Genomic DNA, 24,949 nt, shown 5'->3' with positions numbered 1-24,949 from the left:
TGATTCATGGGGTCGCAAAGAGTCGGACACGACTGAGCGACTGAACTGAACTGAACTGAACTGAAGCGACTTAGCAGCAGCAGCAGCAGTGAATGTTTTATGAGGAAATTATGCAGGTTTGTAACTTGAAGCATTTTTAAGTGATAACATCAGGTATCAATGTGATTACTGCTAATATTCTATCACATTTTAGATAATATGGTAACGATTCCATAATAATTCAGAACACCCATTCGTTGGTTGCTACCTCATAGGTAATAGAATTACAACATTGTAGCATTTAAAGTAATTTCAAAAGTGACTTCTAAAGCAATACTTTATTTCAGTGTTTTACAACAAACATTCATCTAATCCATCTCTGAAGATGCCTGGGCCTAGGAAATCTTAGTGTTAGTTTCAAAGACGAATCAACAAACGTTTATCTCTGCTTCCTTCTCTTTTACTGTTTCTTTCTGCTCCATCCATCTCCATCACATCATTCGTAAGGGAAGAAGTATGGGATAGGACTGTATTATAAAGAGGTGATTCTACATTAGTGTGATAATAGGAAAGGCATTTACATGGGTAACTAGAGGCTTTCCAAACCATTGCAAGGGCAGAGAATGTGACCACTAGGAAAGACACTTTCAGGATATGGGAAAATGAAGGTAGAACTGGGAAATCAACACAGTGAACTTAGCTGCCTGAAGTACCAGTGGGTTCTTTTCAGGATGGCTTGGGAAAGCCTTGGGACGCTTTCAGTATGATCTTAAAGGCATAGAGCAATGAAATGCATACACTCAGGAGAAATTCCTGTGGCTGCCGACAATACCCTTCATTTGCTGCTTACCTGCTCATGCGCACAAACCTGTCTGCAGCTGCAGTAAGATACTCACTCTCCTCTCCTTCTTTACTTCCCAGGTGTGAAGGGGGGCCTGGGAAAATGGATTTTCATTTTCTTCCCCCGCATTCTTTGAGAGAAGTCTGAAGGTCAGGGATTATACTGAGAACCAGCAAATGATATCGATCACAGGTGTGATGTTTTCCTTTCTTTGAGCTCAATATCCAAGTTAATGGTTTGCTATTTCTCTGTTCAGTTCAGTTCAGTTGCTCAATCGAATCCAACTCCTTGTGATTCCATGAATCACAGCACGCCAGGCCTCCCTGTCCATCACCAACTCCCGGAGTTCACTCAAACTCATGTCCATCGAGTCGGTGATGCCATCCATCCATCTCATTCTCTATCGTCCCCTTCTCCTCCTGCCCCCCAATCCGTCCCAGCATCAGTCTTTTCCAGTGAGTCAACTCTTCACATGAGGTGGCCAAAGTGTTGGAGTTTCAGCTTTAGCATCAGCCTTTCCAATGAACACCCAGGACTTATCTCCTTTAGAATGGACTGGTTGGATCTCCTTGCAGTCCAAGGGACTCTCAAGAGTCTTCTCCAACACCACAGTTCAAAAATATCAATTCTTTGGTGATCAGTTTTCTTCAGAGTCCAAATCTCACATCCATACATGACCACTGGCAAAACCATAGCCTTGACTAGATGGACGTTTGTTGGCAAAGTAATGTCTCTGCTTTTTAATATGCTATCTGCTGCTGCTGCTGCTGCTGCTAAGCCGCTTTAGTCGTGTTGGACTCTGCGTGACCGAGAGATGGCAGCCCACCAGGCTCCCCCGTCCCTGGGATTCTCCAGGCAAGAACACTGGAGTGGGTTGCCATGTCCTTCTCCAATGCATGAAAGTGAAAAGTGAAAGTGAAGTTGCGCAGTCGTGTCCGACTCTTAGCAACCCCATGGACTGCAGCCTACCAGGCTCCTATGTTCATGGGATTTTCCAGGTTGGTCATAACTTTCCTTCCAAGGAGTAAGCATCTTTTAATTTCATGGCTGCAATCAATATCTACAGTGATTATGGAGCCCAGAAAAATAAAGTCTGACACTGTTTCCACTGTTTCCCCATCTATTTCCCATGAAGTAATGGGACACAGATGCCATGATTTTTGTTTTCTGAATGTTGAGCTTTAAGCTAACTTTTTCACTCTCCTCTTTCACTTTGATCAAGAGGCTTTTTAGTTCCTCTTCACTTTCTGTGGTAAGGGTGGTGTCATCTGCACATCTGGGGTTATTGATATTTCTCCCAATAATCTTGATTCCAGTGCTTCTTCCCGCCCAATGTTCCTCATGATGTAGTCTGTATAGAAGTTAAATAAGCACGGTGACAATATACAATTTGACGTACTCCTTTTCCTATTTGGAACCAGTCTGTTGTTCCATGTCCAGTTCTAACTGTTGCTTCCTGAGCTGCTTATAGGTTTCTCAAGAGGCAGGTCAGGTGGTCTGGGATTCCCATCTCTTTCAGAATTATCCACAGTTTATTGTGACCCACACAGTCAAAGGTTTTGGCATAGTCAATGAAGCAGAAATAGATGTTTTTCTGGAACTCTCTTGCTTTCTCCATGATCCAGCGGATGTTGGCAATTTGGTCTCTGGTTCCTCTGTCTTTTCTAAAAGCAGCTTGACCATCTGGAAGTTCATGGTTCACATATTGCTGAAGCCTGGCTTGGAGAATTTTGAGCATGACTTCACTAGTGTGAGATGAGTGCAATTGTGCAATAGTTTGAGCATTCTTTGGCATTGCCTTTCTTTGGGATTGGAATGAAAACTGACCTTTTCCAGACCTGTGGCCACTGCTGAGTTTTCCAAATTTGCTGGCATATTGAGTTCAGCCCTTTCACAGCATCATCTTTCAGGATTTGAAACATCTCAACTGGAATTCCATCACCTCCACTAGCTTTGTTCGTAGTGATGCTTTCTAAGGCCTACTTGACTTCGCATGCCAAGATGTCTGGCTCTAGGTCAGTGATCACGTTATCGTGACTATCTTGGTCGTGAAGATCTTTTCTGTACAGTTCTTCTGTGTATTCTTGCCACCTCTTCTTAATATCTTCTGCTTCTGTTAGGTCCATACCATTTCTGTCCTTTATCAAGCCCATTTTTGCATGACATGTTCCCTTGGTATCTGCAATTTTCTTGAAGAGATCTCTAGTCTTTCCTATTCTGTTGTTTTCCTCTATTTCTTTGCACTGATCACTGAGGAAGGCTTTCTTATCTCTCCTTGCTATTCTTTGGAACTCTGCATTCAGATGCTTATATCTTTCCTTTTCTCCTTTGCTTTTCGCTTCTCTTCTTTTCACAGCTATTTGTAAGGCCTCCTCAGACAGCCATTTTGCTTTTTTGCATTTCTTTTCCATGGGGATGGTCTTGGTCCCCGTCTTCTGTACAATGTCACGAACCTCCAACCAGAGTTCATCAGGCACTCTATCTATCAGATCTAGTCCCTTTAATCTATTTCTCACTTCCACTGTGTAATCATAAGGGATTTGATTGAGGTCATATCTGAATGGTCTAGTGGTTTTCCCTACTTTCTTCAATTTCAGTCTGAATTTGGAAATAAGGAGTTCATGGTCTGAGCCACAGTCAGCACCTGGTCTTGTTTTTGCTAACTGTATAGAGCTTCTCCATCTTTGGATGCAAAGAATATAATCAATCTGATTTCGGTGTTGACCATCTGGTGATGTCCATGTGTAAAGTCTTCTCTTGTGTTGTTTGAAGAGGGTGTTTGCTATGACCCAGTGCATTCTCTTGGCAAAACTCTATTAGCCTTTGCCCTGCTTCATTCTGTACTCCAAGGCCAAATTTGCCTGTTACTCCAGGTGTTTCTTGACTTCCTACTTTTGCATTCCAGTTCCCTATAATGAAAAGGACATCTTTTTTGGGTGTTAGTTCTAAGAGGTCTTGTAGGTCTTCATAGAACCGTCAATGTCTACTGGTTGGGGCATAGGCTTGGATTACTGTAATATTGAATGGTTTGCCTTGGAAACGAACAGAGAGCATTCTTTCATTTTCGAGAATGCATCCAATTACTGCATTTTGGACTCTTTTGTTGACCATGATGGCTACTCCATTTCTTCTAAAGGATTCCTGCTCACAGTAGTAAATATAATGGTCATCTGAGTTAAATTCACCCATTCCTGTCCATTTTAGTTCACTGATTCCTAGAATGTCGATGCTCACTCTTGCCATCTCCTGTTTGACCACTTCCAATTTGCCTTGATTCATGGACCTAACATTCCAGGTTCCTATGCAATATTGCTCTTTGCAGCACTGGACCTTGCTTCTGTCACCAGTCACATCCACAACTGGGTATTGGTTTTGCTTTGGCTCCATCCCTTCTTTCTTTCTGGGTTTATTTCTCCACTGATCTCCACTAGCATATTGGGCACCTACCGACCTGGGGAGTTCCTCATTCAGTATCCTATCATTTTGCCTTTTCATACTGTTCATGGGGTTCTCAAGGCAAGTATACTGAAGTGGTTTGCCATTCCCTTCTCCAGTGGACCACATTCTGTCAGACCTCTCCACCATGACCTGCCCATCTTGGGTGGCCCCACATGGCATGGCTTAGTTTCATTGAGTTAGACAAGGCTATGGTCTGTGTGATCAGATTGACTAGTTTTCTGTGATTATGATTTCAGTGTGTCTGCCCTCTGATGCCCTCTCGCAATACCTACCATCTTACTTGGGTTTCTCTTACCTTGGTTGTGGGGTATCTCTTCATGGCTGCTCCAGCAAAGTGCAGCCGCTGCTCCTTACTTTGGACGAGGGGTATGTCCTCACAGCCGCCCCTCCTGACCTTGAACGTGAAGGAGCTCCTCTTGGCACTCCTGCGCCCACTCAGCCACCGCTGATTTTCTGGTAGATTTCTCTGTACCCACTACCAAAGTCAGCTGAAGGAGCATATTTTGCCTTTACTTCTCCAGATTTTTTTTTTTTATGTCAATACCGTGTAAAGCAAAATGAGGAATCTGGAAATCTCTAATCAGGATGACCCAGAAGATTTTTATTAGGATGGCAAATTTCATTTGGTCAATTTTGTTATACTTTGGCACACATTTATGGGGAACAAGTAATAGAGTTTCAGAGCCAAAGTCATTCATATATTTGATAATTTATCAGTGGTGGTGGTGGTTTGGTCACTAGGTCGTGTCTGACTCTTGGGACCCAATGGAATGTAGCCTGTGAGTCTCCTCTGTCCATGAGATTTTCCAGGTATGAGTGGGAAAATTTTACTCAGTTGTCAAATATATGTGGAGCACGTAAATGTGTCAGAAACTCTCAGGTTTGGAGGAATTAATGGCTAATGATCTTGCTTGACTGCACATTCCATCTATCCTTTGCTCACTGTCGACATGAGCTGGCTGACGCTCTTCAGCAGGTAGTGATCGAAAGGTTCATTGAGGGGTCTGAGTCATTAGTGAAGTTACCTTATCTATCTGTTTGCTGACTTGTTTGTTCATATGTTTGTTTTGCTCCAATTATCCATTACTATTACTGCTTGGGATGGAAGTGTTGAGAAAAGCTCTAGGAGAATTCTAGAGGTTCCTGACAGTTTTTCTTTCATTGTCAAGTAGCAACAACCACAGTTTCTCCTTGTTTATGAGGATCCATCCTCCCAGCCAGGATACTCTTTGCCTTTTGTTTGAATGATATAAAGAATGCAAAATGGCCAAGTGTCAACTAGCAAGGGACAGTTTCAACTTCTGTTACTATGAAAGGAAGAATGTGCAGGAGCAGGTACATATGGGCCCCTGAGAACTGACTCTGAGCTACATTTCTCAGCTCTGCATCTGTGACATCACTTTGGAACCAGGAAATCAGCCTTGGGAAGTAGGTACAGCACAAAAAGCAGCAAATGCTACAAGTCAGGGTCTGACATCAACTATGGCTTCATGACATATAGACACAAGTGCTGTAGCAATTACGCATGCTTTCCTAAGCATGACGTGTGTGTGTGTGTGTGTATCAGTTACTTTCTGCTGCTGCTGCTAAGTCGCTTCAGTCATGTCTGACTCTGTGCGACCCCATAGATGGCAGCCCAACAGGCGCCCCCAGTCCCTGGGATTCTCCAGGCAAGAATACTGGAGTGGGTTGCCATTTCCCTCTCTGCTGCTACTGCTAAGTCACTTCAGTCGTGTCCGACTCTGTGTGACCCCATAGACGGCAGCCCACCAGGCTCCCCCGTCCCTGGGATTCTCCAGGCAAGAACACTGGAGTGGGTTGCCAAGGCTTCCCTGTTAGCTCAGCTGGTAAAGAACCCACCTGCCAATGCAGGAGATACAAGAGCTGTGAGTTTGATCCCTGGGTTGGGAAGATCCCCTGGGGAAGGAAATGGCAATCCACTCAAGTATTCCTGTCTGACAAATCCCAGGACAGAGGAGCCTGGCTGAATACAGTCCAAGGGGTTGCAAAGAGTCAGACACAACTGAGGAGCACGCACACCACCTACTGAAACTTCTGATTACAGCCTAAAGCATCAGACCATTTCCTGTCCATGATAATGCTACAATATTTTCAACAGAAAAGTTGATATGCGAAAGGTCAAACTTTACTGTGCTGTATCTTTGTATTACATGTCAAAGGCTATAAATTTATAAGGCTTTATTGAGAAATTGAGATTATATAGGGAATTTAACTCCAAAAGCATAGCAGAAAAATATAGAACTACATACTGAATATAGCCTATTCCAGTTCAGTGTGGAAAAATGAGAGAGGGTGCCATTTTCTGGGCTAAAACACAATTATTTTTATCATATAATTTTAAAACATACACAAAAAAGAGAGAAGGAGATAATAAATCCTGGTGCTTTTCATTGACCCAACTTGAATAATTTTAAAGGATTGGCCAATCTTGTTTAATCTACTTCACAACTGTTTTTTTAAATGCAGTATTTTAAAGCAAATCTCAGACAGCATATAATTTTAATTTGGTCCTTTTAAAATAAAGAAAGTTTAAATGAAGGAAGAGACCAATCAGCGGTGCCTCTTATTCTTTAGCCTCAAATAGTATTAAACACATTTAGGTTCTATCCTCATAGGTTTCATCCCTTAGTCCTAATTAAAATGAGGCTTTCTCTTCGTACTCCTTTTCTAAAACTCTGAGCAGAGTTGAACTTCCCAAGAAGGTTTAGTTTACAATGAGTCACCTGCAAAGTGGAGAGGGATTTTGGCCATTTTTATTACTCTTCTTGGGTATAAACAATGGGTTGTGATAAAAGGCAATTATATCACTTCATTGAGATGGATTCAGTTGACAGGTGGTCCCTCTCTATCCTCTAAGAACAATATTAAAATAGCAAGGGATCATTATATGTTGCTTGCATTATGTTTAATTTGTCTTTTTTGTTGAAGTTCATGCAGATAATAAAGTCAATTGTTAACAATTAGATGTTCCTAATCACATATCTACCCTGTGAGAATAAGGAAAAAAATGTCTCTTTATGATGTGTGTTAGGAAAACATTCATGCTATTATAAGCTATTTAACAAAAAGATTTTCAGAAGAATTCAGTTTCACACGGGCAGACTCCCAGGAACTAGTCATACTCCCTTATATCAAAACCTGTTGCTTTTTCTATATCCTGGATCCTGCCCTTTAGCCTGCATTTCCACACCCTTCTCAGAAAACTCACTCAAGAATGTAGAGTCTATCACAGACACAGAGAACATACCTGCGGTTGTCAATTGGTAGGCGGGTGGGGGAAGGATAGATTGGGAACTTGCAGTTAGAAGATGCAAACTGTTATATGCAAAATGGGGAAACGAGGTCCTACCATGCAGCACAGGGAAGTGTAGTCAGTATCCTGTGATCAACTAAACAGAAAAGAACATAAAAATGAAATGCCTATATATGTGTAAATGAGTCATTTTGCTGTACAGCAGAAATTTACACATGGTAAATCAGCTATACTTAAAAAAGAAACAAACGAAAAACAAACTTGATCAAATCTAGTATAGTTCTAGAATCAGTTCTACCTCTCCACTAGTGCAATCAAGGGAATTCAATACAAGGATCTGAGTAAATATCACAGGCCTGTTTTTCTGTTTAAAACAAATTGCAGATAGGGAGAGGAGAAGAAGCTTTACCAGAACTGTTGTGGATGAGACACGGGGATTTAGGTGTAGCTCACAGGTTTGGCTCAGATTTGGGTACTCAGTTTTCAGTATCCTGAGGACTCATCACTAGGATGGAAGAGAAATGAGTGGTTGTTAGTGGAAAATTTGTGTAAAATGTGTATATGCACATATACCATGAAAAATGATAATTCAGGGTGACTGTGGACCAGATTCATAATAAATACACTCTATTCTCCAGAGGCTAATTTGCCAACCATGTAGATAGCAGCATTTTCAGTCACACCTGTGATCCTCCTCCCAATTCCTAAACCATATCCAGGGGGCTGTGGGCCAATGAGAAAGAATGTCCATTGTTGTGCATTTTCCAAGCATCTGTCTTTGTGGGTATCTTCCTCCACAAAAAGACTTTCTGGAAGAAAAAATACATTTACTTGCCTTAGATTGCTGCTGCTGCTAACTCACTTCAGTCGTGTCCGACTCTTTGCGACCCCATAGACGGCAGCCCACCAGGCTCCCCTGTCCCTGGGATTCTCCAGGCAAGAACACTGGAGTGGGTTGCCATTTCCTTCTCCAATGAGACAGAAGCAAATGGATGCCAATGAACGTGGTAAAATAAGGACTTAATAACCTCCTGTCCATTGCGGTCAATGCTCTGATGGGTCAGGAATGTGGAAAGGGAGGAGCATGGTATTTCAGTTACATATTCACTGCTTGATTCTAATTGTCCCGTCTTGTTGTGGACCAAAGGAGACTTTCTGTTTGGGGAAAATATGAGACATTTGTTCCCAGGGTTAAAATTGATATGTGTAATGATATGATAAATGCTAATTTCTAAATATAGAAGTCTTTAATAAATATTCATTTATGTCTTTATAATGATAGCATTCAAACTTTACTGTGATTAAAATGACTGGGGAAGCTTATTAAAATGACTGCTTTCTACTCAGAAATTCTGATTCAGTAAGTCTGGGAAGGACTCAGTGATTGACATTATCTTTAATGGATATTTTGGGGATCTGAATACAAAAGACATGTGCCATTTACTGTGAGAAATATTCTTCCACGGAGTGTCACTACATGAAGCGATCTCTTTAGTGACTATAAATCATATTCTACTCAGATGCACAAATTAGTCCAAACTTTACCAAATGCCTTAGCCTACTGTGAAACACCTGTGTAAAGAATCAGGCTTCCCTGAGTCCACCACACAGCCTTTCTTTTATTCTCTCTCGTTTCAAAGACATTTTCTTAGCCTCCTCCTTTCTCCCTCAAGTCCTCAGTCTCAGTACTCATTATAAACTAAAACTTTTTATGAGACAAGTGTAGGATAGGAGGACTGCAAATAAGTTTTTGTTTGCTTCTGAGGAAAAGGAGCCCAAAGTCATGACTTAATACAAGGAAACTAACAAGAGTGAAAAGGCACAAATTAATGGAGAAGGCAATGGCACCCCACTCCAGTACTCTTGCCTGGAAAATCCCATGGACGGAGGAGCCTGGTAGGCTGCAGTCCGTGGGGTCACTAAGAGTCGGACACGACTGAGCGACTTCACTTTCACTTTTCACTTTCACACATTGGAGAAGGAAATGGCAACCCACTCCAGTGTTCTTGCCTGGAGAATCCCAGGGCCGGGGGAGCCTGGTGGGCTTCCATCTATGGGGTCGCACAGAGTCGGACACGACTGAAGCAACTTAGCAGCAGCAGCAGCAGTAGCAGCAACACAATATATTATGCCACTGAGTAAATCTACTATCCTTTTTTTTTGGTACCATTATTCTTGATCACTGGGGCTTCCCATGTGTCACTAGTGGTAAAGAACCTACCTGCCAATGCCAGAGGGGTCAGTAAGAGACATAGGTTCAATCCCTGGGTCGGAAAGATCCCCTGGAGTAGAATATGGCAACTCACTCCAGTAGTCTTCCCTGGAGAATCTCATGGACAGAGGAGCCTGGTGGGCTCTGGTCCATAGGGTCGCAAAGTCAGACATGACTGAAGTGACTTAGCATGCAGGCGTTCTTGATCATTATAATATTCACTCCACTTACAATACCCATTTGGTGTATTTTTGAAATATTTTTCTTTTTAAATTTTGAAAGTAATTCATATATACTTACAGAAACTTGGAAAATACTTAAAAAAATACAAGTAAATAAAATCACCCATAATACCATAAACCAGAAACTCATTTGGAAAAGTTTTTAATAAACTTTTTTAAACAGCCCTAAAATCTCTATAGCATTTACTTTGTTCCTTTATTTCTCAAACAATCACATAGGAAAGACCAGTAAGAATAAATATGACAATGAAGTGTGGGGTGTAATAAAGCAGAGACATTTACTTGAGGTTTTCTTCTTTCTTGACATCATTCTGTTTACCACAGGACACTGGCAAGGATGCCCAGTTGCACTTAGTGGTCAGTATGGTTGATCTCTGAGATGATACAAAGGCTTAAAGCAAATTAGATTTAATAGTTTATAGAAAAAAAAGTGTAATTTATCTATATCTTTCACTAGTAACAGCACTTAAATAAAATAATTGGTAAATTTTTAGCCAACCCTTACTTATTACCTGCTTTTTTTTTCTTTATTTTTTATTTTATTTTTTTTATTGGAGGCTAATTATTTTACAATATTATATTGGTTGGTTTTGCTATACATTGACATGAATCCGCCCCGGGTGTACATGAGTTCCCCTTTCTGAACCCCCCTCCCACCTCTCTTCTCTCCTTATCCTCCCTCTGGGTCATCCTCGCATACCAGCACCGAGCATCCTGTATCATGCATTGACCCTGAACTGGTGATTCATTTCACATATGATAATATACATGTTTCAATGCCATTCTCCCAAATCATCCCACCCTAACCCTCTCCCAAAGAGTCCCAAAGACTGTTCTATGCATCTGTGTCTCTTTTGCTGTCTCGTATACAGGGTTATCATTTCCATCTTTCTAAATTCCATATATATGTGTTAGTATACTGTATTGGTGTTTTTCTTTCTGGCTTACTTCACTCTGTATAATAGGCTCTAGTTTCATCCACCTCATTAGAACTGATTCAAATGCATTATTTTTAATGGCTGAGTAATACTCCACTGTGTATATGTACCAAAGCTTTCTTATCCATTCGTCTGCAGATGGACATCTAGGTTGCTTCCATGTCCTGGCTATTATAAACAGTGTTGCGATGAACATTGGAGTACATGTGTCTCTTTCAATTCTGGTTTCCTCGGTGTGTATGCCCAGGAGTGCGATTGCTGGATCATATGGCAGTTCTATTTCCAGTTTTTTAAGCAATCTCCACACTGTTCTCCATAGTGGCTGTACTAGTTTGCATTCCCACCAACGGTGTAAGAGGGTTCCTTGCTTTTGTTTTTATAATGTAGCTAAATTTAAATGTTGTACATGAAATCTATTAATTGTTTTACAATAACACTTTTATCACTGTGGATCATGACTATAGCCATAAAATTAAAAGATACTTGCTCCTTGGAAGAAAAGTCATGATAAACCTAGACAGCATATTAAAAGAAGAGACATCACTTTGCCAACAAACGGGCATATAGTCAAAGCTGGAGAAGACTCTTGAGAGTTCCTTGGACTGTGAGGAGAGCCAACCAGTCCATTCTAAAGGAGATCGAACCTGGGTGTTCATTGGAAGGACTGATGCTAAAGCTGAAACTCCAATACTTTGGCCACCTCATGCGACGAGTTGGAAAAGAGTCTGATGCTAGGAGGGATTGGGGGCGGGAGGAGACGGGGACGACAGAGAATGAGATGGCTGGATGGCATCACCGACTCGATGGACATGAGTTTGGGTGAACTCCGGGAGTTGGTGATGGACAGGGAGGCCTGGCATGCTGTGATTCATGGGGTCACAAAGAGTCGGACACGACTGAGGGACTGAACTGAACTGAACTGACTGATAGGTTTTTCAGTAGTCATGTACTGATGTGAGCATTGGATCATAAAGAAGGCTATCAAAGAATTGATGCTTTTGAACTGTGGTGCTGGAAAAGACTCTTGACAGTACCTTGGACAGCAAGGAGATCAAGCCAGTCACTCCTAAAGGAAATTAACCCTGAATATTCATTGGAAGGGACTTCCCAGGTGGTGCTAGGGGTAAAGAACCTGCTAGCCAATGCAGGATACCTGGGTTCAATCCCTGGGTTGGGAAGATCCCCTGGAGAAGGGAATGGCAACCCACTCCAGTATTCTTGCCAGGAGAATCCTGTGGACAGAGGAGCCTGGTGGGCTACAGTCCATGGGGTTGCAAAGAGTCAGACACAACTGAAGCGACTTAGCACAACACAGCACAGCATTAACTGGAAGGACTGATGCTGAAGCTGATGCTCCAATACTTTGGCCACCTGATGAAAAAAGCCAACTCATTGGAAAAGACCTTGATGCTGGGAAAGACTGAGGGCAAGAGGAGAAGGGGTTGGAAGATGATGAGGTGGTTAGATAACATCACTGACTCAATGGACATGAGCTTGAGCAAGCACCAGGAGACAGTGAAGGACCATTGCCCGGCGTGCTGCAATTCATGTGGTCCCAAAGAGTCAGATACAATTTAGCAACTGAACAACAACATATATATGTGGTATATTTTATCTGACAAAATTTTAGGTCAAGTTTAGCTTTAGAAAATACAAGCCAGCTGTTAAAATTTGTGACAGTGTTTTGAAGTTCCTTGCAAAGTATTTTACTTACTTTGCTCTCCTGAATGACTATTTTGCTGATTTGTGGCTCAGTTAACGATCTTTTATTATTATGGTGATCCTACCCAAGAGTGATCGCTTCATGGGAAATAGATGGGGAAACAGTGGAAACAGTGTCAGACTTTATTTTTTGGGGGCTCCAAAATCACTGCGGATGCTGATTGCAGCCATGAAATTAAAAGGTGCTTACTCCTTGGAAGGAAAGTTATGACCAACCTAGATAGCATATTAAAAAGCAGAGACATTACTTTGCCAACAAAGGTCTATCTAGTCAAGTCTATGGTTTTGCCAGTGGTCAGGTATGGATGTGAGAGTTGGACTGTGAAGCTGATCGCTGAAGAATTGATGCTTTTGAACTGTGGTGTTGGAGAAGACTCTTGAGAGTCCCTTGGACTGCAAGGTGATCCAACCAGTCCATTCTAAAGGAGATCAGTCCTGGGTGTTCATTGGAAAGACTGATGCTGAAGCTGAAGCTCAAATACTTTGGCCACCTCGTGCAAAGAGTTGACTCACTGGAAAAAGACTCTGATGCTGGGAGGGATTGGGGGCAGGAGGAGAAGAGGACGACAGAGAATGAGATGGCTGGATGGCATCACCGACTCAATGGACATGAGTTTGAGTGAACTCTGGGAGTTGGTGGTGGACAGGGAGGCCTGGCGTGCTGTGATTCATGAGGTCACAAAGAGTCGGACACGACTGAGCGACTGAACTGAACTGAACTGACCCAAGAGTGATATTCACACAGAATTGGATTAAATATCATTTAGCAAATCAGCCTTGTACAAAAGTCAAGTAAGTATACTTTCTTTTAAAAATATGTATTTATTTATTTATTTGACTGTGCCAGGTCTTAGCTGGAGCATGCGGGACCTTCAGTCTTTAGCTGCAGCATGTGAACTCTTGATTGTTGCATGTGAAATCTAGTTCCCTGACCAGGGATCGAACCCGGGCTCCCTGTATTGGGATCAGAGAGTCTTAGTACTGGACCACCAAGGAAATCCAGATTTGCTTGTTTTCAAATGAATTTTTCCCATGTCGTAAAGCATGGACTGTTAATGATGAAGCAACACCCCTAGCTTCAAAAGTAGATATTAAATAGATTAATCATGCTTTTTTTTTTTTGGACTGGCCACAAGTACAGGGCAAAAATGAAAAACTATAAGTCATTGGGAATGGCTTTAATTCATTGTCGACCATAGCTAATATCACAGACTCTATTTCTGCAATATATTTACTTTCAGCTGTGATGATTGAAACTGAATTATAAATCTTCTTTGTCATGAAACTAAAGAGAAAAATATCCTCTGATATATTTATTTGTTCTTTGTTGGTAGTTTTGGAGTTTGTGAGATTATTACTCTGTCAGCTGTGGAAATTATGTGGACATAATTATATATGTTTTTGAAGTTTATTATTTCTGTTAGATATGTTACTGCATTTAACATACATATATGTATGTACATATATATGAAGAAGGGATCTTAAATACTTTCCTTTCCATTTTTTGATAAAAAATATTTTATTTCAATTATAGGTTAGTATTTATTCTTAAAAACTTACATGAAGAAATTCTGAACCCAAACTGTAAATATTTATGTCTACTCATTAAAAACAAAGAGGGAAAAGAAAACAAAATGAAAAAGAAAACTTATGTTGTTTACCAGACCCTGAAAATGCACCCTCTAAATTTTTTTGTATGAATTTGATCGTGTTTTAAATTTTAAACATTCAGAAGTGCCTCCTCATCCTTTTAAGCTGAGAGAAAAAAGTTTTCAATTTCAAGAATGCTTCAGAAAAAACTTTATAAAAACTGTTTCACCAATGAATTAATGAATAATTATATTATTATGATATCAAATAACATAGAATTAGCATGATGGATTTCTGACCACATACACTTTTTTACAAATTGTTTCCAGGTTATAAAAATACTGTGAGAAAGCAGAACAGATTTACACAGGAAGTCCCAGGAAGAATTTCTCTTGGGGGGAAAGATTATTTCTTTGGCCTACACTTATTTCCCTCTAAGAAATAGGTTTGAAGTGCTTGGGTGTATCTACACAGATTAAGTGTGAAAGAGTAGAGAAGTAGGGCAATGATGTAGAGATGTATATCTCAATCTCGAACATGCTATACACCTCTCTTGAGTTTGTTAGAACATAGAGTCTGATTCGCAGTTCTCTGATGAGGTCTGAGATTCTATGTTACTAACAAACTCCCAGCTAACACTGGCTCAGACCACACTGAGTAGATTCAGAGAAGTGGATTCTATAACTGACTGCCTATCAAAGCAACCTCAGGGAGATTTTAAACCAAGAGAGACACTTGTGTCATAATCCAGACCTGAATCCGGGTCACCAAGTGGGCCTGTGACATGTATGTAGTCAAATAAGCTGCACTGGTGATTCTGAGTCTCAGGCAGGGTGGTGAACCATGGGCTTAGACTAGTATTTCTCTCTGCCAAGAATGCGCATGGGTATAGGTATGTAGATGGGACTTAGGGGTCAAGATTTTTACAGATCAAGAAAGAGAAGGAGAGTTTATTCTGAGCAGGTGCCCCTCCTAATCTCAAAGCTTCTTTCCTTTCAAATAGAGAAATACCCATTGGTGAGATAAAAAGCTGACTCATAGTTACAGCCTCATTAATTAGAACTAAACCCAGAAACCTCTGAAATCATTTCCTAATTCTCTTCCCCTCCCCAGTTCTGCTCTGGTTGTAACTGGCTTTCTTGTTTTTTCTGAAAATCCCTAAGCAAACCACCCCCAAATTTTGAATAGATATTTCTTCAGCCTGGAATACTCTTACCCCAAATAATCCTTAGCAGGTATCTTCACCTTTTCAAATATTTGATCAAATACTGCCTCCTCAACAAGCTTCCTGACCACCTATTCAGATGACAACTTGCCACCAACTCTTTCAAGCTTCCTTTCTTTGCATCGTTTTTTCCCTAAGCACATGTCATGTTCTATCACATTATTTATTATGTTTATTAATGAATTTTTGTTCTCAATCCCTCTTACCATCGACTGGAAGGTAGTGATGTAGGGCATCTTTGTTCACAGATATTGCCAAACTGATAGAAAATTCCTGTACCATAGCACATATTTTATAAATGATATAAACTCAGATGTCATTTCAGAGAGGTCCTCTATGACTGCCCCAGTAAAAGAAGAACCCATCTTCAAACTTCCTCCCTTCATTTCTCCGTGTCACACTAGACTATTATACTAGCTTATTATATATTCCCTACGTTCTCTCTCCTTCTCTTTCTCTCTTTGCACACATACATAATTTTCATTTGTTTTTGAATTTATTATTAGAGCATAAATTAAGGATAGTGGTAGTATTTCAGAGGTATGTACTAAACAAACATAACACCTCCTCACACAAACAATGTAGGTAATAAATATTTGTTGACTCTTTTAAAGAAGGAGTTACTATAAAGATATGTTAGCCTCTCTGCATTGCTATAAGGTAACGAATAGCTACTGTTTTACATTTCTCTGGATAGGGAAACACTGTCTGGTATTGATGGCTGATTTAGTGCTCTATTATTCAAGCAAGCAAGGGCAGACAAATCAGTGAGACATTTATACCCAGCATTTATTCTATGATCTTTTCATCTAGCAAAGTTTACATTATGATTGCATCTAGTTAGTTTGCTTCCCCCAAAGCACCCAGGTACTCAGATTCTCCCCCACTTCACCACTGTCTTGTTTTCTTGACTCCAAAAGGTGCATACCCAGAGTTTTCCTAATGAGGAATCAGCAAAAGTCTGGTTCAGCCCAAGGCAAATTTACACAGCTGGCTAAAGTCATCACACGGTGGGATGCTGTTCTTAAACACACTTGTGGTTATCAAGCGCTCCCTATTTCATAGTTGTTTACTTTTGCTCCAACAGGGTCTACACTTTCCATTATACAGCACTTCAGCAACCTTGCTGTTGCAGAGGCTTCCTGCACTGACAGGGCGTATGAGGCATGTTGGTTAAACAGCCTTGAAGCTGGTGTCTGAGTGTTCTTTCCTGACCTAAGCCATCCAGTTGCGTCAATTTACTCATAGCTTATGGCACAGGAGGCCACATTCAAAAGATGCAAAGATGGCTGTGCATTTGTTGCTCTTGGTATAACTGCAAACACAAGTAGGTCTAGGAAAGAAAAAGAGGCTCTAATCTCAGCTTCAAAATCCAATAGTCATATTTTCTAAAATTACAAGAATGGTTAAAATTAACCATTTTAGAGTTGACAAGGTAGAAGCTAAATGCCGATCATGTGAGGTCTCTGGCTAAACCTCTTGCCTAATAATTAGTTATTCAGTCATTCACTTGTTAATTTACTCAAGAAATTTTACTTAATCTTATAATGTACACAGTACTGTGCAAAGAACTTGGGGGCAACCTCAACAATTCTAATTATGCAAAATATTAGAAAAAAAACAGAAAAAGGGTGATGCATGTGGTGATTGTAATGAATTTAAATCCAATTCAACAAATACTTATTAAGGTACTTATTTTGTGCTCCAAAGATAACACATGGACATACACACAGTTGGTTTGGCCAATTATTAGCTGCACGCTGTATAACATAAATTTGAAAGCTATAAACAATTGTCTAAAAATTAGGTCCTAGAGAACAGGAAGGAGTGAGTTTTTCAAATACTTTCCCATCACTATGAAATATTTTCATTATATCTTGGATAGTGATGGTGTTGGGTACCTCTTTCTGAGGAAAATTAGTCTTAAATAGGGTATTTTAAAATTCACATTAACTCTTGAGAGCCGATTAGGATTGGAACTTTGTGGAGTAGTTTTTTGGTTGCCACTATCCTTTTGCACTGCAAGCATTCAGCCTCTTACTTATATCAGAAAATGACCGAGTGTGGGGAGAGTCCCACATACAACATAATTTTACTGTGTCCTAAAAAGACGCTTATTCCTTGGAAGGAAAGTTATGACCAACCTAGATAGCATATTGGGCTTCCCTAGTGACTCAGCTGGTAAAGAATCTGTCTGCGATATGGGAGACCTGGGTTCGATCTCTGGGTTGGGAAGATCCCTTGGAGAACGGAAAGGCTACCCACTCCAGTATTCTGGCCTGGATAATTCCCTGACTGCATAGTCCGTGGGGTTGCAAAGAGTCAGACACGACTGAGCAACATTCACAGATAGCATATTAAAAAGCAAAGACATTACTTTGCCAACAAAGGTCTGTCTAGTCAAGGCTATGGTTTTTCCAGTGGTCATGTATGCATGTGAGAGTTGGACTGTGAAGTAAGCTGATCGTCAAAGAATTGATGCTTTTGAACTGTGGTGTTGGAGAAGACTCTTGAGAGTCCCTTGGACTGCAAGGAAATCCAACCAGTCCATCCTAAAGAAGATCAATCTTGGGTGTTCATTGGAAGGACTGATGTTGAATCTGAAACTACAATACTTTGACCACATGATGTGAAGAGTTGACTCACTGGAAATTACCCTGATGCTGGGAGGGATTGGGGGCAGGAGGAGAAGGGGATGACAGAGGATGAGATGGCTGGATGGCATCACCGACTCAATGGACATGAGTTTGGGTAAACTCTGGGAGTTAGTGATGGACAGGGAGGTCTGGCATGCTGCAATTCATGGGGTTGCAAAGTCGGACAGGGCTGTGTGACTGAACTGAAATAACTGAACTGAAAGATTTCTAAATATTTCAATCTTGCAAATGGAAAAACTCCCTTATAATTACTTGAGAATAGAGCCTTCTTTCATTTTACATATAAACACAAAGGATATTTTTGCATAACTTTACTGGACACAATTTTGTAGGCATGTACTGTTGAATAAATCAAGGGAAGATTATCCATTATTCTGTTTGAGAATTTACTAACAGTGTTTCATATTGTAGGAAATAAAATAAATGACTGTAATCCCAATGATAATATTTAAGACAACAAATGTATACAGTATGGATCAGCTTCTATGGTTATGAACCTACTCTTATTCCACATAAAACCATGACCCTCTAGCCACTTCATCTCAATTAGTGTAGCCCTGCTTGCGTATTGACAGAGGAAAGGAAAGCTATGATTTATTACAAATTATTTTATTTAATATTGCAAATGCCAATTGGAGAAATTATTTTTAACTCTATATAGGTAGGTAATTTTATCTATGAATTTAATTTCAGGGAGTTAATGGGGAGTTTGAAAATTATAAAAAGTGAATGAAGATTTATATATCTCAAGAATTTGAAAACCACAGTATGATTTGACAAAAATGTTTTGAAAGTTCAGTCCCTCAGTCATGTTTGACTCTTTGTGAACCCATGGACTGCAGCACATCAGTCCTCCGTGTCCATCACCAACTCCCAGAGGTTACTCAAACTCATGTCCATCAAGTCGGTGATGCCATCCAATCATCTTATCCTCTGATGTCCCCTTCTCCTCCTGTCTTCAATCTTTCCCAGCATCAAGGTCTTTTCCAAGGAGTCTGTTCTTCACATCAGATGGCCAAAGTATTGGAGTTTCAACTTCAGCATCAGTCCTTCCAATGAACATTCAAATTTTAAATAAGTGATTTTAAAAGTTACATCTCTATTGAACTCATTTCAAAGCTCATATTCTTCTAAACATAAAATCTAGTAGAGGATATATAAAAATGGAACAGGTAACAATAAATTATGACAAAATAGAACATGAGGAATTATAAATAAGGAACAAAGGGCTAGTGAGAGTACAGAGGAAGGAGAAACAGGCTTTTAATGATAAGTAGGGGGAGCCTTACCCCACGTCCAATAGGCAGAGGCTGCGTGGGAGCAGGAGGGCCGAGAGGAGCTACTCCACATTCAAGGTCAGGGGGGCGGCCTTGAGGAGATACCCCTCATCCAAGGTAAGGTGCAGTGGCTGCGCTTTCTTGGAGCAGCTGTGAAGAGATATCCCACGCCCAAGGTAAGAGAAACCCAAATAAGAGGGTAGGTATTGAGAGGGAGCATCAGAGGGCAGACACACTGAAATCATAATCACAGGAAACTAGTTGATCTGATCACATGGACCACAGCCGAATGTGGTCCACTGGAGAAGGGAATGGCAAACCACTTCAGTATACTTGCCTTGAGAACCCCATGAACACTATCAAAGGGCAAAATGATAGGATACTGAATGAGGAATTCCCCAGGTCGGTAGGTGCCCAGTATGCTACTGGAGATCAGTGGAGAAATAACTCTAGAAGGAATAAAGGGATGGAGCAAAAGCAAAACCAATACTCAGTTGTAGATGTGACTGATGATAGAAGCAAGGTTCGGTGCTATAAAGAGAAATATTGCATAGGAACCTGGAATGTTAGGTCCATGAATCAAGGCAAATTGGAAGTGGTCAAACAAGAGATGGCAAGAGTGAACATAGACATTCTAGGAATCAGTGAACTAAAATGGACTGGAATGGGTGAATTTAACTCAGATGACCATTATATCTACTACTGTGGGCAGGAATCCCTTAGACGAAATGGAGTAGCCATCATGGTCAACAAAAGAGTCCGAAATGCAGTACTTGGATGCAATCTTAAAAACGACAGAATGATTTCCAAGGCAATCCATTCAATATTACAGCAATCCAGGCCTATGCCCCAACCAGTAACGCTGAAGAAGCCGAAATTGAACGGTTCTATGAAGACCTACAAGACCTTTTAGAACTAACACCCAAAAAAGATGTCCTTTTCATTATAGGGGACTGGAATGCAAAAGTAGGAAGTCAAGAAACACCTGGCGTAACAGGCAAATTTGGCCTTGGAGCACGGAATGAAGCAGGACAAAGGCTAATAGAGTTTTGCCAATAGAATGCACTGGTCATAGCAAACACCCTCTTCCAACAACACAAGAGAAGACTCTACACATGGACATCACCAGATGGTCAACACCGAAATCAGATTGATTATATTCTTTGCAGCCAAAGATGGAGAAGCTGTATACAGTTAGCAAAAACAAGACCAGGAGCTGACTGTGGCTCAGATCATCAACTCCTTATTGTCAAATTCTGACTGAAATTGAAGAAAGTAGGGAAAACCACTCGACCATTCAGATATGACCTCAATCAAATCCCTTATGATTATACAGTGGAAGTGAGGAATAGATTTAAGGGACTAGATCTGATAGATAGAGGGCCTGATGAACTCTGGATGGAGGTTCGTGACATTGTACAGGAGACAGGGACCAAGAGCATCCCCATGGAAAACAAATGCAAAAGAGCGAAATGGCTGTCTGAGGAGGCCTTACAAATAGCTGTGAAAAGAAGAGAAGCGAAAAGCAAAGGAGAAAAGGAAAGATATAAGCATCTGAATGCAGAGTTCCAAAGAATAGCAAGGAGAGATAAGAAAGCCTTCCTCAGTGATCAGTGCAAAGAAATAGAGGAAAACAACAGAATAGGAAAGACTAGAGATCTCTTCAAGAAAATTAGATTCCAAGGGAACATCTCATGCAAAGATGGGCTCGATAAAGGACAGAAATGGTATGGACCTAACAGAAGAAGAAGATATTAAGAAGAGGTGGCAAGAATACACAGAAGAACTGTACAGAAAAGATCTTCACGACCAAGATAGTCACGATAACGTGATCACTGACCTAGAGCCAGACATCTTGGCATGCGAAGTCAAGTAGGCCTTAGAAAGCATCACTACGAACAAAGCTAGTGGAGGTGATGGAATTCCAGTTGAGCTTTTCAAATCTTAAGAAATGATGCTGTGAAAGGGCTGCACTCAATATGCCAGCAAATTTGGAAAACTCAGCAGTGGCCGCAGGACTGGAAGAGGTCAGTCTTCATTCCAATCCACAGAAAGGCAATGCCAAAGAATGCTCAAACTACCACACAATTGCACTCATCTCCCACGCTAGTAAAGTCATGCTCAAAATTCTCCAAGCCAGGCTTCAGCAATATGTGAACTGTGAACTCCCAGATGTTCAAGCAGGTTTCAGAAAAGGCAGAGGAACCAGAGACCAAATTGCCAACATCCGCTGGATCATGGAGAAAGCAAGAGAGGTCCAGAAAAGCATCTAATTCTGCTTCATTGACTATGCCAAAGCCTTTGACTGTGTGGATCATAATAAACTGTGGAACATTCTGAAAGAGATGGGAATCCCAGACCACCTGACCTGCCTCTTGAGAAACCTGTATGCAGGTCAGGAAGCAACAGTCAGAACTGGACATGGAACAACAGAGTGGTTCCAAATAGGAAAAGGAGTACGTCAAGGCTGTATATTGTCACCTTGCTTATTTAACTTCTATGCAGAGTACATCATGAGGAATGCTGGGCTGGAAGAAGCACAAGCTGGAATCAAGATTGCTGGGAGAAATATCAATAACCTCAGATATGCAGATGACACTACCCTTATGGCAGAAAGTGAAGAGGAACTCAAAAGCCTCTTGATGAAAGTGAAAGAGGAGAGTGAAAAGGTTGGTTTGAAGCTCAACATCAGAAAACAAAGATCATGGCATCTGGTCCTATCACGTCATGGGAAATAGATGGAAAAACAGTGGAAACAGTGTCAGACTTCATTTTTTTGGGCTCCAAAATCACTGCGGATGCTGATTGCAGCCATGAAATTAAAAGACGCTTGCTCCTTGGAAGGAAAGTTATGACCAACCTAGATAGTATATTAAAAATCAGAGACATTACTTTGCCAACAAAGGTCCGTCTCATCAAGGCTATGGTTTTTCCCGTGGTCATGTATGGATGTGAGAGTTGGACTGTGAAGAAGGCTATCACCAAAGAATTGATGTTTTTGAACTGTGGTGTTGGAGAAGACTCTTGAGAGTACCTTGGACTGCAAGGAGATCCAACCAGTCCATTCTAAGGGAGATCAATCCTGGGTGTTCATTGGGAGGACTGATGCTAAAGCTGAAACTGCAATACTTTGGCCACCTCATGTGACGAGTTGACTCACTGGAAAAGACTCTGATGCTGGGAAAGGTTGGGGGCGGGAGGAGAAGGGGACGTCAGAGAATGAGATGGCTGGATGGCATCACCGACTCTGTGGACATGAGTTTGAGTGAACTCCGGGAGTTGGTGATGGCCAGGGAGGCCTGGCGTGCTGTGATTCATGGGGTCGCGGAGAGTCGGACACGACCCAGCGACTGAACTGAACTGAACTGAACTGAGGGGGAGCCTGGTGGACTTCCATCTATGGGGTCACACAGAGTCGGACACGACTGAAGTGACTTAACAGCAGCAGCAGCAGGGTAAACCTGTGGGCTTCCCTGGTGCCTCAGATGGTAAAGAATCCACCTTCAATGCAGGCGACCTGGGTTTGATATCTGGGTTATCTGGGCTTCTGCTTCAGTAGCTTCTATTCATCTTAGATCTTAACCTGAAAGCCAGTTCCTAGGTAAACCTTTAAGGAAGTGTAGGTGGAGAGTTGCTGTCTATTCTTTTTGAAAGCTTAGCCTTACTTCCCAGTGATTTTTAGGCTTTCTTCCCAGATTATTGGGAAGTTAGACGCTGTACTTTCTTTTTTTTACCAGGTACATAATGGACTTACAGATTATTTTGTTAATTGAAAAATAAGCACACAAATACAGAGAACCCAGAACAGTCATCAACTTAACAAAAAAAATGGAACTAACCTTTCAGAAAGTATTATATATGTTTACAGAACAGTCTAATGCTGTCATAGTTACAGTCAGTTCCAGGCAATGGCATTTGCTACAGGTTGGGAAAATCATAAGTTGCCTCTAAATATTGAGGATTTTTATTTAGTGATTAGCACAGCGATTGGATACTAAATGGACTTTCTGGATCCCTGCTGCTGCTAAGTCACTTCAGTTGTGTCCGACTCTGTGTGACCCCATAGACGGCAGCCCACCAGGCTCTGCCATCCCTGGGATTCTCCAGGCAAGAACACTGGAGTGGGTTGCCATTTCCTTCTCCAATGCATGAAAGTGAAGTCGCTCAGTCGTGTCCAACTCTTAGCCACCCCACGGACTGTAGCCCACCAGGCTCCTCCATCCATGGGATTTTCCAGGCAAGAGTACTGGAGTGGGGTGCCATTGCCTTCTCTGTCTGGATCCCTAGTTAAGGTTAAAAGTTCCATTCAATAAGACTTCTGAATGCAAAGTAACCTGTTATATTTAATACATATACACACACAAACATATATATATCCATTATATATGACATAAAATGTTAGTCTACTTACTGATTTAACTGTGAACACTTATTATTTTATTATTTTAATTTTCTTATTATTTTCTATAATAATGATAACTTCAACGAATAAAAACATCAGGGTAAATACAACTTTCATTTCTATCTCTGAAAATTTCTAGCTTACTATCTTTCTTTGCTATATTTTTCTTATCTAAAAATCATACTGAAAATGAAGCTAGATTATTTATTACACAGTTTATCTGCTTTAGGAAATGGAATCTGAGGCAAGTCCATGAATCAGATGTAGACAGTGGTAACTTGGAAATTTTAGGATATAAATGCCAATCATTTCTTTGTGTGAGAACCAAAACCTCTCTAAAGTTCTTTCAAAATGGAACACATTTTGTTTTATTGTTTTTATCGTTTGACAATTCATTTCTACAAATTCAAGACAGAAAATTTCATTCAATTCTCTTAGGATTGGGAAGGAAAACTAACATCACAGGCTAAAAAATCATAATATAACTCCATTCCAAATATATCTGAACCACAAGTTCTCACAGAGAATAAAAAAATGAATATTTAAATAAAAAACACATTCATTTAAATTTTATATATGAGACTGGGGAAATAAATATGTTGCAATAGGATGAACTTTGGAAAGCAAGGAATGTCAAAGTGGTATTCTTTCATCTGTCTAGTGAAAACATATTTTTACCTTGTCAGATTCCAAATTGTATTGTTTGCAAGTGATACATTTCAAGCGCCATTTATTACAATTTATTATAGATCCTTTACCTTTGATTTTATTTCATGAGTATCTTTCAAACTTACATTCTAATGGAACTTAACCTTAGTCATTTTTTTTCAAGTGTTCCTACAGTTATCTGCCTACTAGGCCCTTATGTCAGCTGGATTTCACAGCCCTGCGATGGGGTTTCAGTTTGTTATAAACATGTTCCATAATACTCTTCCCATTTCTAACTTGTATTTCACTCTGGCAAAGCTGGTTCTGATTTGAATTTAATTATGTTTACCTTTTAAACTTTTTAATCTCATAACTTCCTATTTTCTATTTCTAATTCATTCCAAATGCCAGTTTTAATCTTTTTTTAAATAATGCCATTTGTGTTTTTCTTTATTATGGCTGTGCTCTGTTTCTCTGTGTATC

Source organism: Moschus berezovskii, chromosome 6 (genome assembly GCF_049115385.1).
Source record: "Moschus berezovskii isolate FMDL1 chromosome 6, NW_MosBer_1.0, whole genome shotgun sequence".
NCBI classification, from domain to species: Eukaryota; Metazoa; Chordata; class Mammalia; order Artiodactyla; family Moschidae; genus Moschus; species Moschus berezovskii.
Note: the sequence above shows the minus strand (reverse complement) of the source record.